Source organism: Diceros bicornis, chromosome 38 (assembly GCF_020826845.1).
Source record: "Diceros bicornis minor isolate mBicDic1 chromosome 38, mDicBic1.mat.cur, whole genome shotgun sequence".
NCBI lineage: Eukaryota > Metazoa > Chordata > Mammalia > Perissodactyla > Rhinocerotidae > Diceros > Diceros bicornis.
This window is the reverse complement of record NC_080777.1, coordinates 17,979,517-18,000,607: the sequence shown is the minus strand read 5'-3', so window position 1 is coordinate 18,000,607 and position 21,091 is coordinate 17,979,517.

Here is a 21,091-nt window from a genome sequence, read left to right as displayed (position 1 = left end):
ATGGTCTGGGTCCAGGACATTTTCTTCTCCCTCCCTTTATCTGAAATCCATTTTCTTAGCTTGTGTCCTAATGTTGACTGAATTTGCTGTTTTTCATCACTCAAAGACTTTAAGTAGAGATAAAGGAGAAGGATCCAGGTGAGGCTGTTTGTCTTTCCCACCATGCCTGTGCTTACTTCTCCCCACAACAGAACAACATGAGGGAGACTCTCCTGGTCTCTCACTATGCCGCAAATCTTTCTCACACCCACTCGACTAGTTCACTGGGTAAGAGTCTGAAAGTTGCTGTGAATTCCCATTGTGGGTGCAGTTCTTATGGGATCTATTTTCTCACAGTAACTACACTCAGCCTTTAGCAATTCTTATAAACATAGCTAAATTGTCATTACTGATTCGTATGGAACCTGCCTGCTGTTTGCCCCAAGTAATCAAGTGTCTGCCTCCCGTCTCTCTTTGGTGTCACCTGTCTTTGCTTAGACTCCGGGTTAGTTGGACGCCTTGCTTTGATGGATTTAATAAAAACTGTGAATTTTGTAGAGTATTTCGATTTTGTTGTTATTGTAAGGATAAGAATAATGCACTTTCCAGCTTTCTACGTCTGTATTAGTTTCCCAGAGCTACTGCAATAAATTACCTTGGTGGCTTAAAAAACAGAAATTATTGGGCTGGCCTGGTGGCACAGTGGTTAAGTTCGCATGCTCCACTTTGGTGGCCCGAGGTTCACAAGTTCAGATCCTGGGGGGCAGACCTACACACCACTTATCAAGCCATGCTATGGCAGGTGTCCAACAAGAAATAAAGGATGATGGGCACAGATGTTAGCTCAGGGCTAATCTTCCTCACCAAAAAAAAAAAATTTATTTTCTCTCCCAGTTCTGGAGAGCAGGAGTCCAAAATCAAGGTGTCAGTGTAGTCATGCTCCCTCCGAAATTTCTAAGGGAAAACCCATCATTGTCTTTTCCAGCTGTGGAGTTCCTAGTGTTCCTTGATTTACGGCAGCGGAACTCCAATCTCTGCCTCTGTCTTCACATGGCTTTCCCTTTGTGTTCTCTGTGTCCTCTCTTCTTTAAGGACACCAGTCATTGGATTTAGGGCTCAACCTAAGTTCAGGATGATATCATCTTGAGGTTCTTAATTATATCTGCAAAGATATCCCATTTCCAAATAAAGTCACATTCTAAGGGTCTAGAGGACATGAATTGACTACAGCATTATAAGCAGAAGCTTTAACTAGATACTGAATATTAGTGATTATAACTTCTTCATAAGAACAGAATTTATTTGTTTAAGACTAATTAGTTTCATGATAAACTTCTTTATGCTAGAAAAATCTGATGCTACCTTATTTTGTTTTGTTTATTCAACAAATATATAGTCAACAAATACCTCAGCAGAGGTATTAGATGGCAGTAAATAAAACAGACAAAATCCCTGCTCTCACAAAGCTTGATTTTTTTCCTTAAAAAAAAACAAAAATTCCTATAAGTTTCTCTTTTCAAATTACATTTATTTTCTATAGCTTTGTTTAAAATGTAAGATGATTCAATAATATTTCCCATCCAGGAAAGATTTATTTTTTTACGATAAACATAGAAAACATTAGTCTTTCTCAATTTTTTTATTCTGATTTTATTTTTTATTTTTTTGTGAGGAAGATCAGCCCTGTGCTAACATCTGTGCCCATCTTCCTCCACTTTATATGGGACGTCGCCACAGCATGGCTTGCCAAGCGGTGCGTCGGTGCGCGACCGGGATTCAAACCGGCAAATCACAGGCCGATGCAGCGGAGCACAGGCAATTAATCACTTGCACCACCGGGCTGGCCCCATTTGTTATTCTGATTTTAGAAATTGATAATACTGACTTCAATTGCTTAACAGAGTGATGGAATGAAACTTTTGTTTTCATCCATCCCAAAACTAAAGGACCTCAAAATAGACAATTATCTGTTATTATTATAAGTAACTTGTTTCCTTATGAACTTATTTGAATTATCTTCTCATTAGCTTGGTTTCCAATCAATTCTGAGGGTATTTTTTTCTTTATATCAGTATAAAATATCTACAAGATGATATATTATGCTGAAACCATTAGAGAGAAAAAAAACATTTTAATCCTACAATGGTAAATGCGAGAATAAAGGCAAAATTAGTTGGTTAATATGTGGAATGTTAATAAATATTGCTCTTGGCATTTTGACTATGGGTAAATTTCATCAAAATCAGAATGCTTTAAGTCAGCCTAATGTATAATATCTAAAGCAAGTATTATAATATATTAAAATATTCAATTCCATTTAAAATGTGGTAAGGTTTATACAAACCAAATTTGTCAATAAAGTATAATTATTTCTGCATGTACAACTCATATTTTCTTATAATAGTGGAAATGCAAAAAAAAAAAAAGAATTAAAACATTAAATGTCTGAATAAAATAAATCCACGTATCAAAGTGAGGTATGATTGACTTCCAAAAGAACTTTAATTTCCAGATTCATGACTTTAGGTTTTGAAATACCTTATTCCGTGTGATGGCTAATATGTGCTTTTGTCTCTACTTTCTGCCTCTTACCTATCTTAGAATCAGCATTTTAAAGCAGAAATAACTGGCTATATCATTTAAGGGACTACATTCTCCATTGGAATTGTCAGGAGAGAGGGAGAATCCCCCTCTGCCCTTTTCCTTAAGGTTCTTATGGCTGGCCAAATAATTAACAAGACAGGTTAGCAGGAGAAAATAATACCAAGTTTAATAACATGTATACATGGGAGAAACTCAGAAATGAGCAACTCATCCCTCTGTCTAAGCTGCCCACTTAAGTATTGTAGCTAAAGGCAAGGAAGGTGTTGGGCGTGGGTAGTGGTCTGGGACCTCAGAGGGCAAGAAGACAACTCACATGGAGATAGAAATGCAAATGTTTAGCTGACAACTCTTCTCAGGGTCATCTATACATAATGTGGTCAGGGAGAGATAGAGTTTTTGATAAAAGGGGCTTGGTATCTTTCCTATTGTAACCTCTATCCTACATTATCTTTACAGCCATCATGATAATAACTCCTTCCTGAAACAGATCTTTTGTTTTAAATTCTTTAGGCAGTTTGGGAGGGTAAACAAATATTTTTCCTGAGTTCTCTGAGTCCTTATTGTCTTCAGCTAGAAATAATCCGCATACCAGAGTGGTGCCTCCTAGGGTAGCTTGCCCTGAGCACCGTCAGAATGAACTAGGAATCCCATAAATAATCGCCCTGTATGGAACTGGATTTTCCTCCTGTATCCTTAGAGATGGTGAACTAAGCCTTCTTAATGCTGTCAGTGCTAGTTTCATAATAACTGTGGTAACACATCATTCAAAATTCAAAGGACAAAAGGATGCCTCTTTTTCTAACTGTAAAGATACTGACAATTGTATTTCATAATGTTCAAATTGTTTACACAGATGGTGACAGCATGAGGAAGTGCAGATGTATTTTCTTTGGACCTTTAAGTTTGACTCTCATTTTATCTAGCACACGGCTACTAAAGTTTTATTAGAACTGGTTATTACAGAGAAACTTATCCCACAGGAGGGTACTTAGACTGCTTTTAAGATGCTAGGGTGTTTTATGTCTTAAATATTAGCCTTGAAGAGATCTAGTTTTATAGCAAAATCCTGATCCAAATTCTTGACCCAAAATCCTAATTATAACAATGGATTTTGATTTTAGATTAATAAAATATAAACCAATCTCTTTGCTAGTACTTCAGATGGCTAAAATCCATTTGAAAGTTTACTGAACTTTATACTCTCCATGTAGCCATTGGCTAGCATATTAACATTGAAAACTATGTCAAAATTGGTACAAAAACTTGGTCTTGAGAAGGCAAAGAAGGATAAATCCATCCCCATGAACAATTTCTTTGGGGATTTGTAGCACTTTTTTGAATGAACCTAAGGAAATGCCTGGTCACACTACTCTATTACCAGGAAATTAAAATATTGTTATATCTTCAAAAGTCAGGAGATAACTCAATAAATCTCTCAAAGAGGGAACATCCTTTTTCACTGTTGATCATCAGTCATATGTGGCTCATCTTCACTTAGATATAGAAGGCCCAGATGGAGGTGAACCCACAGATCATTGATCTTACATATTATCACACAAACAATTGTAACACTGACCTTAAGGGGATAATGAAGATGAAAAATCAATAAATAATTCCTTGGTCAATTCTTTAGGCCTGGCAACGAAATTGAATCTGCTTCACTACTAGGGGCACATTATCCTAGTTTAATTGAATAAATTTGAATAGTAAACCACACAGCAAATACTGAGAGTGGCGTGTGAAGGTAAATAACAGTGAAAAGATGATATTTTATCCTTAATTCCCAGATTTCCAATTCTCTTCACCAGCTTGTCCCCAAGGCAACCACTGTTTCAGTTACACAATTACAAGGATACACATTCACATATTATTACACCATTTTAACCACAAATAATGGCATATTAAATACACTTTTCTAAAATATTTCTTTTACTCAATATAATATGAAGATTGTAATATATTTTAAGGATTGTTCTTTTTATTCATAATTCTAAGTACTTCTATCTCACGTTTTTAATAGCTGCATAGTATTCTCTGCAAGAGTTCACAAAACTTTATTAAATCCACTAATCCACAAGTATGTAATAGCAGTCCAGATAATTTGTAGAAATTTGCTGCTATAAACAGTGCTGCAATTCATTTTCAGGTTTATAATATAGCTCATTTGTAAGAGTACATAGTTAAGATACATTTTTGGAAAAGAAAATAGTGGATCAAAATGAGTGAGCATTTCAAAATTTGATAGGTATTACTAAATCACTTACAAAGGTAATATACAATTGACAGTCTTAAAATTGAAAGTGAATGTTTGTGATTTCTTATCCAACCTAGAATAGCCAACATCTTTATCTTTGTCAATCATATGTGATTATGATATTCTTTTCTATTTATTTCATTCACAAGTTATATGGACATCTGTGAAGTATTTAAAAGGCATGTGAAGGTACTTGTAACTTCTGGCTGTAGAAGACTAACTTACCTAAGACAAATTCTAGAAAAGCTAGAAAAAATATTTAAAATATATATGCTTGAAGGCATCAGGGATCTACCAAGACACTGAGGACTTGAGAAATGAAGAGGCTAGAAAGAAGGGGCATAAAGAGATGTGAGCCAAACATATTCAGACATGAGTCAAAGCAGCACAGAATCTGAAAAGCTAAGCAGACCTTTCATTAGTCTCCAGGGTCAGGAAGAAAAAAATCAATTTCAGATCCTGTGGCAGTGGAAGGCACATGGCAAATGCTCCAGACTTTCAGATGTGACCAATTACCCACCGGGAGTAATGATGCATCAAAACAGACAAGCCCTCACAACTGAAACACAGCTCCGGAGAAGCTCGATTCCTGATTGGAATAAGCTACACTTTCCTCTGCAGAAAGCTGTTATTATTCAGAGCCACACTTTATTTCCACATTCTTTTACGTGCAAAAACTGACATTCAGTAAAGAGTTAGCAGACATACCAAGATTTAAGTTTAAATCACTGAAAACTGAAAGAAAAAATGAGACGATAGAAACGTCTCTCTACAAGAGAGTCATATATTACATTTATTAAACTAATTAATTAATTAATAAAATAATGTATCATGTGTTCAAAAAAATAGATGACAAGATGGAGACTTTCATTAGAGGAATCGAAATCTAGAGAAAACACCAATAGGAATTTTCGAAATTCCTATGTAGCAGTTAAAATGAATGTGGTGAAACCAAATATACTGATTTGGAAAGATCTCATACACGTTACACAGTAAAAAAAGAAAAACAAAACAAAACAAGTTGAATTATATTCATTTACAGTAAAAACACACAACAATATTATATGTTTTTGGCCAGTACATGCATTGTAAATGTAAATGTGTAGAAATAGATCCGTTAACTACGTGCCAGGAATCACGATAAGTACAGAGCAGGCCTTCACTTGATGTTGGTCCCCTTATCTGTATGATTGATTTGTTTACAATGCAAATGTATTCACTCATCACTTATGTACTTAAAAGGTAATTATTATACCAGAAAAACATCTGAATACAGGCTCCCTGTACTTCAATTCAGTGCCAGCCTTTCCTTAATCAGGAAAAAGATAATTAACAGTAACTGAGGTCACATGTTGTCTATGTTCTCAATTCTCGTCTGTCCACAGAGAAAGATCCATGAAGATAGAAAGGTTTATGGAGTTTTACACCTATAGTTCCAGGTAAAGTCCTTTCTCCAAAAGTGACTTGCTGATTTAAATAGAATTAATGAGACTGTAAATATTGTAGAAAATGGCAGCTATGGAAGACATCGAAAAAGTGGTTACATTTCAAATATTTAAGTAACTTGCCTGTGATAGAGATCTTTGGTATTTGAAATCTAATGAGTTTCCGTCGAATCTTATGGGAGTCAAATTTTAGTCAACAGATAATGTGTGGTAGCGGGGTGCCCTGGGGAGGAGAGAAGTCTGGAGAAACAAAATACTTACTTCTGGGCATAGATTTGTCCTTGATTCAATTTCTTGGCCTTGGGCAAGAAAAGTAACCATTCTGGGCTTTGTTTACTCATTTATGAAAAGAAAGATAATTTGTGCTAATAGAGAAAAAGTGGAATTTGGAATTGAGAAGGAGAAACTTGGTAAAGTAATAACAGAGCTATAATCTGCTTTATTACTTTGGAATATGTAAGAAAACAGATATGAGAATCTTGACCCTGTGTTCTTTCCTACTGGGAATGAGGGAACTGAGATTTTGATATGGACAGTTTGTGGACTCAGCTCATTTTGTCCTGCCTTATTCTGATATGCTCTGATATCAAGATATCTTGTATAGAACTAATGTGATAAACCTTGTATGCTAAGGAAGATGTGTCTCAAGAAACATCCTAAGCCCACATTTTCCAAAGGATGCACTGTGAAATATCTATACCAAAAGACGCAGTTAAAAAAAAAAAAAAGGAGGAGGGAGTCTCATTGAAAATAAATTTAGACACCCTTCATAATACAGTTCTCTTTTTGAGGAGTCATTTATGATCATATTAAAAAATCCCAGAAGTTCTCAGAGAACATCCATTTAAACATATGTGTGGTCTATCATTTTCCAAACATTTTAACAATTGCCTTTTCTTCGTTAACTTTTGTTGATACATAATCTGCAAACCTAGTACTTCACAAAAGAGTGCTTTGTGAAACATCGTCATAGCATAAGAATGCAGTTTTCCCACTTTAAATTGAGCTGCACGTGTTGAGTAACCTATTCCAATCCATTCTATTGGAGACCTCCAAGTTACCCTGAATTTCTGAAACTAAGTGTGTACAGGAGATAGAAACTGAGAGTCTGTTTATTTATTTGATCCACAAACATACATCGAAGGAAACAATTTGAAGTAATAATTCTTCTCTTTCAGAAGCTCACATTTTCCTGCAGGACAAATATATATGCAAACAACCAAAAACATGAAAATGGCGAAGGTGTGAGACTTGAGAATTTCTCTTGAAGAATTTGAACTTCCTTGTTCCTGGCAGTCGTTCCTCCCCACTCCTTCTTGCATTTGACATTAACCTCTAACTCTCTCTCTTCACCCCTTTCATAAATCTAGACTGCCCAAATAATGCTAATTCTCAAGAACAGTTCCTCTATTCCCACTAAAATCCAGACTCTCCAAATAGCGGTTGCTAATCCACTTTAACTATCCATTTTGTCCCTTTTTCAAAATCTGTTGCACTTCAGCTGACACTCCTCTAGCTGAACTTTAAGCAGCCTCCTGCTGCTAAAATCCAATAAAACATTTCACCACCCTTTCTCGTTAGGTGTGCCTCTGGAGCTTTTCATGTTCAGCATTCTAGAACAAAAGCTTACACTAAGGGTGCTCTGGCTGATTTTCTTCCACCAATGCTGGCAACATAGTATATTATCAGGGAACAAGGAAAAGAGAAGCATTTAACTCTGCCTTGAGGAATCGGAAAGTCTTTCCCAATAAAGTAATGTCTGAGCATCATCTTGAAGGACAACTATAACTTCGACAGTTGCAATTTTTCGCAGTGTTTGTTTTGGGGCAGGGGGATGTATGTTAGGCATTTTAGATGTTTTAATTAATTTAATTTTTACAACAACTCTTTGAGGCAGATTTTTCAAATAAAGAAACTCAGAAAATGTAAGTGCAAGTAACTTCTCCAAGGTCACACAAACACATGAAGAATACACACAGAAGTTATCTCAGATTTATTGTGATGATTAAATAAGACAGTTCAATGTATATATAATACAGTAAATAGAATAACTGCTTAATAGAATTTATTTATCATTATATATTATGAGAAGAATCCTATGAGATCTATTAATATCAATAAATTGATTCAAACACAGGATGTAGGTAATAAAGATGAAAGAATTTTTGTTGTTCATATCTCTGAAGTGGGCTCTCCATTTTCAGAAGGTGGTGAATTGAGCTATATCTAGTATTCTAAGTAATATTTTAAAGTAATAGGTGATATCAGTATAACCTAATATTAAAAACATGTTCTTTTAGTCAGTACCAGCCCTGGATAAATATTTTGATCTATATGAGACTCATTTTTCTTTTTTTGCAATATGGTGATAACAAGAGTACCAGTTGCATTGGATCCCACTGAGTTTTTTTATAACAAAAAATAATATATATATAACATATGTATCTCATTAATATGAAGGACAATTTTTGGTTATGCAAAAGTCCCCCTGTGTCCCTTCATCCAGTGGGAGGCTCCCCGGGTTGGGGGGTCTGCCAGCTGGACTGCTTGAGGGTACTTCCTCTGGCCTTGTGGTCCAGAGCAGTGTCGGCCAGAGAGGCAGAGGCCTCTATCTGGACATGTCCGTGTTCTCCTCTTTAAAGTTACTGCAGTGCTCAATCACCTTGTGGGCCATTTCCTTGGTCTCCTGCCGTGTGATGGCCATCTTGATCATGTCCCTCAGGAGGGGCAGGACTTGTCGGAGTAGACAGACAAAAGATTGTACAGGGCCTAGGCGGCCCAAAGCTGGCTGACAGGGGAGATGCCCTGGGGAAAGAGGCCAAGAATTGGCTCAAACGACCTGTAAAGGTCCTGTAAACGACCTGTAAACACCTGCAAAGCACCTAACACATTTCCTAGTTATAGTTAGTACTCAGTAAGTACTAGTTATGATGACAATTATTTTCAGGACAACAATAATTGTAAATATTGTACCCATCTCTGTATCATATGTTCCAAAAATTCTTTTCCATTTCAAGGAATTATTTTCACAAAGCAAGTGTCCCCTTTAATATGTTCAGCAAAAGAAACGTTTGCTTGGCTCCCTAGGGGCAATCTGAAATGCGTGTAAGTAGCTCTACAAGGTTAATATTCGTCAAGTGTCTCTTATGCGTCAGATCTTCTTGAGTTCCTGATGAAAACATTTATAAATGCATAGAAAATGAAGGAAATTTGACACTCTTCATTTCAAAAGTAATCAAAACATTTGTAATCATCATTATTTTCCTATATCAAAGACCAATTTTATGGATGTAACATATGGCTTTTAGGAGATTTGAAACAATCAATAGCGAAATGCTGAGGAATTTATGAAATAATTTATATACTGTAGTATTCAATATACTACTGAACTTACTATATTTTATTATATACAACACATATAACAATGAAAACAGAGAAGCAACTTTAATACCAGAAAGAGAAGATGGGTTATAAATTTTGGATCAAAGATCAAATTCCATGTAATCATGAAATTACTGTTTTAAACGATTATTCAATAGTATGTAGAAGGAATCGATGGTGAATTTCACGTGGATTATGAGGAACAGAGACATGCCATGAGTAATTCTTAACATATTGATTTGCAAACTAAATGGATTTGGGGTTGAAGAAAGAGTTCTATTTTGGACTTACTTGTAAGTGTAGCTGAATAAATTCCTCAGGAACTAGAAAAAAGATCTGGGGTAGGGAGAAAATTCACTTCATCAGCGTACAGAGGATAACTAAAACCATAGGCATGGATGAGAAAATCTAGGAAACTAGGATTTAGCTTGCCATGAGAAGAAAGCCAAGAAGTCTAAGAACCTCAATTTATGGAAAAGTTGAATAGTAAAGTATGTTTGTTTTGATTAACTTGGCTTGTTATCATTCACAAAATACAATGCATCATGTCATACTGGATATTTGTCTACGGTCACTACAGAGTCTTTCCACCATCACTGCCTAGCATGAGTTTGCTAGTTTGCCTCAAATGGGATCGGTCAACTATTGATATACATTGACATATGTTTGTATATGCCTTTAACATCTTCTCCTCCATCCATGACAATGTTCCAGGCAGTACGTTAAGAGATAAGTAAATACATGCCGCATCCCAAGGTCTCGAATTCTCTCCACACCTTGTACTGTTTGAAGTACAGCCAATTCTTGCCTGGAATTCGTCATTTAAGTTTCCAACACGTTGCTTTACAGATGGGCTCTTCATCTGTGCTGGACCCATAGGTTGAAGCTTCACTTCAATTGTCTACCTGACTCTCATTGTTGTTTCCCCTAGACACTAATTTTCCAGAATAAATGATCTCATCTCTCCAAAGTGAACTTTCACTATCAAAAATTCCATTTTTTAGTCTCCTTAATCTTTCTGAAACTTAAAAACCAAAAGCTGAAGTCAATATACTGGGATTTTAAAGACACTATTGAAGGCAGGGAGGAGAAAAGAGGAGAGTGTCCCTTGATGATACAGACTGCCCTTGAATCCTTCTGTGCTCATTCTCCTCAGATGCAGTGGGTTTCTCCTGAGACTTAATTAACTCATCAGCTCGCTCTGGCCGCCATAGCCCGTATTCCCTCCATGCCTCATTTCTCTGGGACACGCAAGAGTTTTCAATCTCTTCCTCCTTACCACTTTCTTCCATTTCACTCTCCAAGAAATCTCAAACATTCTTAATGATTTCGAAGGGTCTTTTTTTTTTTGTTAATTTCAGGAGAATAAGTGCTAAAAGAAGAAAATACAGACACAATGGGGAAATGTTATAAATGTACAAAATAGTAACTGAGGAATCTATTTGTTTGCTTCATGTTTTCTTGTCATTTTGCTCCCTCAGTAATGAATCTCTTGTTTTTATATCGTAAAGGAAGTGTATCCATTCACTGCATCCCATTTACTCTTTAGTCTGGTGACCATTTTAAATTTTTTTTATAATCAACTGGATTCCCTACTTCTCCTCTGTAGCTATGGACGGTTTGATGAGGCAAATAGATATTACCAGCTACGCTTATCGAATGCTTACTATGTGCTATACACATAAAAACTTTATGTGTGTCAACTAATTTAATTTTCATAACAAACACATTTTGCAACGAGGAAATTTAGGCCCAGATTAAATTGCCCGCATTCATACAACTAGCGGCGATAAAATCAGAATTCAACTCTTGACCTCTGACCTCAGTGACCCAGATGCGAACCACTATCTTCTGTTGCAGAAACAACTACAGGCAGTGAAATTTGGAAATCAGCTTGCATGGCAGTCTCATGTGAGGCTAAACTTCATTTCAGAGTAAATTATAGCCAACTTTTCCAATGTGTTTCTCAGAGCACATTCCCATGGGCCATTAACAGGTATTACAAGGGGAAAAGAATTGCCTTGTCAAATAAGTTGGAAAAACATGGGATTAATAAATACTAAACGGTTTGTTTTGAAGTCTTTTAACACTTTTAACGTGATAAAGTGCACTGTGACTCTAGCTTTAGGACACTTTACGCATCGTTTAACAAATATATTTGACAATGAAACACACTTTTAGAAGAACATATATTTAGTAAGAGTTTAGGCATCCATTTTCAAAAACTGATGTAAATTGTTTCTCCCTCTCTGACTGTCTCAAGAGACTACTGCTTCACCCAGGAATAAATAGTCTTTTAAATCATTTCCTCACGTCAAGAAATTTGGTCCAAGATTTGAGACTTGGTTAGCTTGAATAAGAATAAAAACTTTTCCTTTAATCCTTCCTAATTTATCTTCACAATATACAACCAGAGTGTCTTAAATACGGTAAAACTAGCTGCTCTGACACATAGACACTAATACTTCAGATAAAATAAAAGTATTCCTTGCTCATGTTAGAGTTCAAAGTATTGCTCCACGTGGGCAAACAGCTCCTAGGGTCACATTTAATTTAATCACAGCTGGTGAAAAGGAAAATGTGGGGAATGAATACCAGTTTCTTAAAAACCTTGGCCTGAAAATTGCACACACTGCTCATATTTCACTGGCAAAGAACCAGTTATCTGCCTACTCCTAGATGTATGAAGGCTGGGAAATGAACTAGGAGGTCGAGGAAGCTACTTTTTAGGCATATTTCTAGAATATATAAGTGGAAATGTAAAGCTAGGGAATTGTTAGTCATCTTTACCACAAGGATTGCAAACATTGGCCAATATTGCTTCAATTCTACACTTCTGTTGAACGTGCAAGGTTCCTATAGCAGTGCAGCAATTCACAAAATTGATTCAATGAAATTTTTAAATTCTCGCCACATATAAAATGACCAGTCATTATCACTACTATAGTACTTTTGTCAATAAATGATGATTGCTGAAAGATTATTTCCACTGTACAGGATTTTCTGTGTGTGTGTGTATATATATATATATATATATATATATATATATATATATATACTTTTACCCATTATCTTTGGCTGTGTTTAAGTTTTCCAAAACTTTGTTTACTCTTTCAAACTTATTTTTCACTTTTTGGACATTGATGAAACTCTATTTCTAAAGGTTACTAGTAACATCAAATTAGTATATGGCATGATGGGATTCACCAGGACATACACAACTGGTTACCTGTTGCGGTAGAGTGGATGCTAGAATGAACAGGGAAGAACTTAGGACCAGTCTCATGAAGTCAGGGGCAGGAAGGAGACTAAGGAATGGTCAGGGCTGGCTCAGCATAGTTTTCCAAAGAAAATTCAGTCTGATGAGTAAGAGTCAACCTCTAGATAAATAGTTGAAATGAGAAATCAACTTAAAATAATTTCCTTGTCAACCTGTCACATACCCACCTGTTCTTTCTCTTCATATAAGTTATGACACATTGTGGTTGAACTAGGGTCAAAGATCCTAGTTAGTTTGTCATCACTGTATCTAGTACCTGGCATAGTAGTTAACATAAAGTAGAAGCTTGATAAATATTCATTGAAATATCATATGAGTTACGAATAAATGAATGAATGGGTACATTGAACTTGGGTATTTAGTTAGCACACAGAGCACACAACCAAGGATCTGGAGAAAGCCACATTCATTGTCCCTAAGAGGAATATGGTCAAAGTGGGCTCATAGTATCCCATTATTCTCTCAAATAACATCTACAACCTAATTTTGTGGAACTGGCCTTCATCTCACATTGCCTTTAACTTGAATAACAGTGGAGTCATAATTGTCTTATTCAAAGTTATGTCTACAGAATTGCTACCGTACCAGGTCCGTTTGTGTCCACAGCCCAGAAAGCCAATCACTGAGATGACGAGATTGCAGAGAGAGAGGGTTTAATCACAAGGCATCCAAGTGAGGAAAACTGGAGAACAAGTCTCAAATCCACCTGCCTCAAATATGGACTCAGGGGTATTTACGGGGAAGGGGGCAAGGTGGTCTGAAATGATTGGTGGTGAGGAGCGATGAGGTAATTGATGATCTGTGCAAGCGTAGTGAGGCTTCACGTCTCTTCGTAGGACACATGTTCACAGAACGGCGGCATTAGCATGCCCTGAGGGGGGTGTTCCAACCTCTTGCCGTCAAAATGGCCCAGTTGAGGGGTTGGTGGTCTCAATCTGACCTGAAGTGGACAAAGGGTTCAGTTCCTGAAAAAAAATAGCTCAAACACCTGTTACCATGGTGACCCCGACTCCAGGGGGATGTTACCTGTAGGAACCTAGTGGGAGTCAGGTAGCATATTACCTAAACAGCACAGTTAACAATGGGTAAGTTTATCATGCAGATTTAAGGCCTCGCCTTCCATTTTGATAAGTTTCTAGGTAAGGCCATTCCCCACTTCTTCCTGGTGCAGGGAAGAAGATATCTTTACAGATGGAGATTTTCTTTACAAATGTAAATGTCTCTCATATAAGGTAACTAGAACTAAGAATGGGCTTAGCATGACCCACCCAGGTACCTAGAGATGTCTATGGTAATGGCCTTTTCCAGGGCCAGGCCTCCCATCCCAAACTCCTTTGGTCAGTTAGTGGGGGTGGGGGCCAAAATGTCATTCAGGCAGAGACATATTTTGAGTTGGCAAATTCCAATCCCCCACAGTTACTAGCTGCTTAATCATCAATGGCTGTTTGCGGGTTTCAGAATCAAATAGTTTTTAGTACATAAAACCAGTTTCTTAAATAAATTCTGCCTTGAGGTGAAAAGTTCCCACCTCAGTTCTGGAACTATGGATTAGGTTCTGTTCTGTGGAACACGGTTTGAATGAGTCCACTCCTGGCTTCCCATCTTGAGACAAGGGTCTGACACTAACATGGCCAAGAGGAAGGGAAGAAGGTTTAAGGAAGAGACTCAGAAAAACTGTTGTGCATCAGGAAAGGACATAGACCCAAGACTTAGGAGCCACAATCAGAACCTGGGACCCAGTTATATCTCAGTGGCTGGACACTCAGGCTCAAGCTGTAGAGCTGAGATTACTGAAATTCTTACTAATTCAGGAAAAATTGATAAGGAGATCTGAGAGCAGAGCTGAGCCTGAATATGGGTATCAAATAGCCTTTACCTATGAGCCTTTAATTTTAAATGATATGAATAGATACAGGTAGTGCCAACAAGTATTAGTCATTTAAATTATTTTAGCAAGATGTAGTCCCAACTAGTTAATGCATTCTATTCTTGGAGCATTGTTTTGGTTCAGAACACATTGTTAATTCTCCCCAGATGCTAATGCTGATGGACATGGTGAAAATGAATACTAAAAATGCTTCAATGAGGATTCTTTAAGCAAACTACAAATTGGGATGTGAGTCCAGAAATGCAAAGGAATAAAAATATAAAATTAAAAAACATTACATGGAAAGTAGAAAAGTGAGTGTAACTTAAAGATTTCCTTTCTACAAAATTATTGATCAAGATTAGTCCAGAGATGGTGGATATTTTTGCCTTCTCCATAGGTTGGAGGGAACAGCTACATCAAGAGTCCAGGTGAGAGTACACAGCTTAGAAATTATACACCTATCACTTCTGTTCCCAAGCTAAACTAATGTCTCAAAGTTAAGTCTCCTAAGACTGTTACATTAGAAGGGGTACGAGGGAAAATAAGGAGAGTGCATCAAGGCAGAAAAATCACTACGATATTGGACAAGTTATTTAACTTCTCAGAGCTTCAAAATTCTCATTAAATAAGGATTATTGGGATTTCCTGAATAGTCGTCTTGCCTTCCCTTAGTTCTGAATACATTAGCATATTAAAAAAATCACCTTATTACTACCAGAGGCCTAGTTAGACACTACGGGACTAGTTAGTTCTCGTGGCCAAGCATATTTGCTAAAACTGATGACCAGGATTAGGCTGAGTGAAGCCAGCAATCATAGATAATGCTGAACCAGGGGATGGCACTTGCTTCCTGTAGGCTTGTGGCTTCCCTTAGCCTTTGATTGACATTATAAGAATTCCCATTAAACTAAAGTTTTCACATCTCCTCATTTTGTATCTATGGTGTACATTTTTATTTTGTCAAATATCAACTACTTTATGTGGGGATATTTAAGTGGCAGTTATTACATAACCATTAAATCATTTGATAGTAGCATAGATGATTGCACCCACGATGTAAATCCATAAACATTATCACATCTAAAACTTTAATGATTTTATATGTTTATTTCATAATTGTACTTCTATTAATGAGGTATTTATCATCTTTTTTTTTCGTCCTTGGCTAATGGAACTTAAAAGTTACTGATGCATCATAGTATCATTAGCCTCTAGGTACTTCCTAGATCATTGCCTTATTGATGAAATTACCTAGGACAAGGTCTCCATAACTATACCTCATTGGACACCGACAGGATAAGTCTACCGTTTTCCGAATTCCTATACGTAGCAGATTGTTCTGTAACACATCTCCTGCCTGTATCTCAGTAAGGTTAAGTATTCTTTTATAACAAGCCAATTTTACCACACATTTTGGCTTCTGTTGTATCACAGGAATAACCTTGCTACTTGACAATGAGTGATTTCCATTCTTGCAGTCTATTTTGTCTTTTCTTAAGATCCTTTATGTTGAAAAGTGAAATGCTATGAATTTGTCATCGCCTCAGCAATCATGTATTGATCTATTTGTTCTCTCTCTGCTCATTTTCTGTAAGTCCAAATTTCTTAAGTACTGAAAGCTCTCAGGGTAGTGACCTGAAATATTAACAGGTTACATTACCTCATTAAGCAAAAGAAACTGCTCTTATTCAAAGTCTAATAGATGCTGACATTGCATTTATTCAAAAAATTATTAATGTTTGCATGGACGTGTAGTAGGAAAGACATTCTATACTTCCAGACTAAGGATTCTCTAACTTTTCATGGGTTATAACAATTTCACCCATTAGTTATTGCCTTTTCCTTGAAAAGTCAAGATTAATGATGCTAAAATGACACATTTTAATACAATCAAGTTACACTTCTTTTGAACTCTACCTCAGACGTTGATGATCTGGCATTTTTTTTTGTCAGAAATAGCACGAGTTCATTTGAAGGAGAAAGACAATGCTTAAATAACAGGGCAATTATTATTTTAATCAATAGCAGTATTATATATTAAATTAATCTTCAAAAGTCCCTGAAGCTAAAATTTCAAAAGTCATTAATCAATTAAGCAAAATAATACACAGTCTTTGAGAGCAATCTATCTCCTGAAGGTTGTTAAAACTATTTTCTGAAAAGGAAAACTTAGCACTTTTTTTCATTTCCATTGGGTAGTTTTCTTTTTCTAATAAGTGTAATTAACCAATATGTAAAAATAATATGATGGTATAAATAGGAATATTCCAGTATATTTAAATGGTTCCACTTTGATCAGAACAAAATTGTAAATCTGTAAAAACTGCTTTTGTTGGTCAACACAAAGGACAAGGTGCTTAAAAAATCCTTGCTTTCTAAAATCTCAGACTGTCAGAAACTTTGCTATTGAAATCAAAGCAGAGAGAGCCTTCATTCTTGTCTGAAGGATCTGGGCCATGTGGGTCACTTTGATGCGAGAAGCAGCCTTGGTTTCCAACTCAGGTGCAAAGCTTCAAATACAGCTTTTTCAGACACATTATATGTTTAATTTCCAAGAACATAACATATTGAGTCTGTTTCTCAGCTCCACTAGTAATCAGGCTATGATATTCCTATAGAAACTAAAATATTGATAATAGGACACAAACAGGGTCACAAAACGCTTTACCTTTTTGCTATTTTCTTAAGAATAATTTCCTCTCATCTGATACTCAATCCAGAGTTCATCCCTGCTTTCCTGGAATCCCACGGGAGAGTTAATGACCCCTGCAGCTTGCAGGTGTGGGAGATCAAGATTTGGCCACCCTGAAATCTATCTCTTTACCTTGGTTGTTTTCTCTAGGGACATTTCACCTCCCCCACTAACTGCCTAAAAAATTTGACATGGTGGCTCCTTCCTGGAACAGATCTATCATGATGGCTGTAAAGATAATGTAGGGTAAATGTCACAAGAGAAAAGGCACCAACAAGCCCCTCTTATCAGAAGTTCTGTCTCTCTGGCCACATTCTCTGGATGACCCTGCGAAGAGTTGCCACACAATCATTTATATTTATAAGGGAAATCTCCATTTGTAAAGGTATCTCCCTCTCTGTTTGGAGAAGAGAGGGGGATGAGCTCATTTCTAGTGACTTATCAATGTGGAAGGTGAGGCCTTGAGCTACATAATAAACCTTACTCTTGTTTACCGTGCTTTAGTGGTAATCTCCTGTAACTGACTCCCCCCACCGCCAAAATCCTCCTTTGTCATTGGCTGAAAAAGATATTTAAGACGAGAATTTCTGCTATTGTGTTGAGAAACGCAGTGTCCCTGCTTTCTCCCATGTATACATGTTATTAAACTTGGTATTATTTTCTCCTGCTAACCTGTCTTGTTGATTATTTGGCCAGCCAGAAGAACCTTAAGGGAAAGGGCAGAGGGAGATTCTCTCTCTTCCCCCGACACAGGACACTACTGAAAGTGTAAATGCCAAATATTTAGAAATAAAGGAGTAGTTTAACTGAAATGAAATGAAAGGAATGTGTATACATGATAAATATCACATTCAGTCATCTCTTTTGAAACTAATCAAAGATCATTAGACGCTACAGAGTAACTTGCTAAGTACTGAGTTTTTCTGCCTCCTCCAAACTATTTAATACATGTGTCTCTATTTTGCTGTTTTTTAGCTATGGCTAAGGCACTCAGGCTGCCCTTGAATTCTTTTTCATAACATGCCACGCGAACCAGCTCCCCTCAGACAGCACATTTTTCCTCCAGACTTTTTCCAACCCTCTCCTTTTTCAAATATGCCTCCATTACCTTATTCTTCCAGAATAGTCTTCTTAACACAAATTAATTGAGTTGATGTTTCAATTTGGAACATTTGAAGTGGCACAAAACAAGAAGCTTGAATCATTTATTATAAGCAGGATTTTACCAAAGGGGAAGTGATACCATTTTAGAATTACTCAATGAATAACACGAAGTTGTCATTTCAGGCACATATGAGGTAAGACAGATTTTAGATACCTTCCAATATTCCTTGGAAAAAGTATGTGCAAACATGGAGGCAAGAAATAGCTTGTGACCTGCTGTTGCTGAAACGTGGTGTGCAGGGAAGAAGTCGCTGATGAGTAGATTAGAGAAAAGTATAGAGCACGCCAAAGACTTTGAACTTGACTTGCAGACACAGAAAAATGCTACTCATATCTGTGATATGGAGGAAGATGTAAATATGTTTTATGTTGTTACAATGAGGAGAAGTATGATTAATGGATAGCAGTTATAGTTGAATTCCTGTTCAATATAAGAAATATTTTTCTAATAAATAGAACTGTCCAGAAAGTAGGATGGACAAATTAGGCTGAGTGCCTCTTATTTCCTAGAAGTAACCAAGTACACACTAAATGTCTATGCCTGAGGAAGCCTTAAAAAATAATCTGTTTTCAACAGAATGTGAAACTTAACTTTCAATTCTATGATATTCTCTGTTGGGATTCTAATAAACAAATCAGTGTGAGCATTAAGATAGACACAATTGTGCTGCCTCCACTAAGCAATGAATTAACACATAACAGAAGCGTTTTAGGGTAACACAAAATAGTGACTGAGGACATCAGCTGCCTTGCCATGGTGGCAGGGCAATCGGAAAAAGAGTTAACAACAGAGATACTTTTTAGATGTGATATTACATCTCATAGAAGATTTCTTAATTGCATGGTCACAGAAAAAGTATAAATTATGTTAATTATATCATAACCATGTGTTATATAATAACAGCTATTCTGTTATAACCCAATCATAGATTCATTTTTCTATCATATAATATCATCCACAACAAACATTTTGAATACCAACTGGAAACTAGGCACTCCAAGACATTTTGCATATATTATCTCTAATCCACCAACAAACTTGAAAGACAAACATTATCCTCATTTTACAGATCACAAAACCAAGGCTCAAAAAGACCAGGATCATCACAGAGCTAATAAATGGCAGATTGAGAGCTCTGTCTGTCTCCCAGCCCAATGGCATACTCAGATAGCAGAAAAACCATGTAAGTGCTTTAAAAGTGTTACTTAATTTTGCAAGACTTTTAACATATTTACCAAGAGGTTAAGCTTAGCCTCTTACCGTCATCAAGGAAGAGGATTTTTTGTTTGTTTATTCAATACTCTTCTTTCCAGTTACAAAATGGCAACTTCCTAAACTCTAAACTCAACCCAATGCAAACTGACTAATACCTACCTATGTTTGGAAATAAATATCAACAAGAACATTGGAAAAAGAGGTATAAGTTACTAAAAATTGACATAAATTTTAAAAATAATTTTGTTTTTAACTCAGTAGATTGAAATAACTTTGAAATCTGACAAAATTGGAGTAAAGATGTTGAAAAGATCTCTCACAATCATTCTTTAAGACTTACTAGAATGACAGCTGCTGTCACTTCCAATTTTCTCCACAATGCATCTTCTATTTTTCTCTAGTAGTCACAACTTATGCTATCATCCTGTCCTAAGTTCTCCAATTAGCATCCTCTTTCACTGCTCTTCTGAAGAGTTTGAATTTCTTAGAATCCTACTTTTCAGATATTAAAATGATATATCCTTGACTCCATTGTAATTTAGCCACTTGTATCATTTTTCAGTGTGACTAAACAATTGAGATCTTTTACAGGAAAAAAATGAACAGTAAAATGTAAGTGAAGAAATAGAGTTGATTCGTGTGTTATATACTATTGCATTTGCATAAATAAAAACTATTATTTTAAATGTTAAATGTTACCAGCATTATTTTATGGTAGTTAAATGATTTCTATTTCTGCTCTGGAAATCAAAGATAGTCACAGAATATACAATGCACACTAACGAGCAATAGTCAAGTAAATAAAAGTAAGCAAGGATACAACAGTATCATGAGATGGCTGTTACTTTTACAAAAAGAAATTTTATAAAGATTGATGCTGCAAATGAAATTAATTTGGAAATTAGGAAACATCTAATTAAAAAAAGTTAAGTAATTCCAGCATACTTTTACTCACCTGACTTTTTAACATAAGAGATAGGCTACTGGACAAAGTAACCAATGTAATGAGGTGGGGAAATGCTTTCCAGAGAGCAGTTTATTACGTATTTGTAAATGGTCTATAACTATATAACATAGGAGCTAGCCAAAAGATGGATAATGCCGTTTGCAAAAATAAAAAGCACGTATAGATTTTAGACTTGAGTGAGCTAAAATAATACATAATTAACCAAAAAAATAATTTATTGTAAAGTTGATACAACTGAC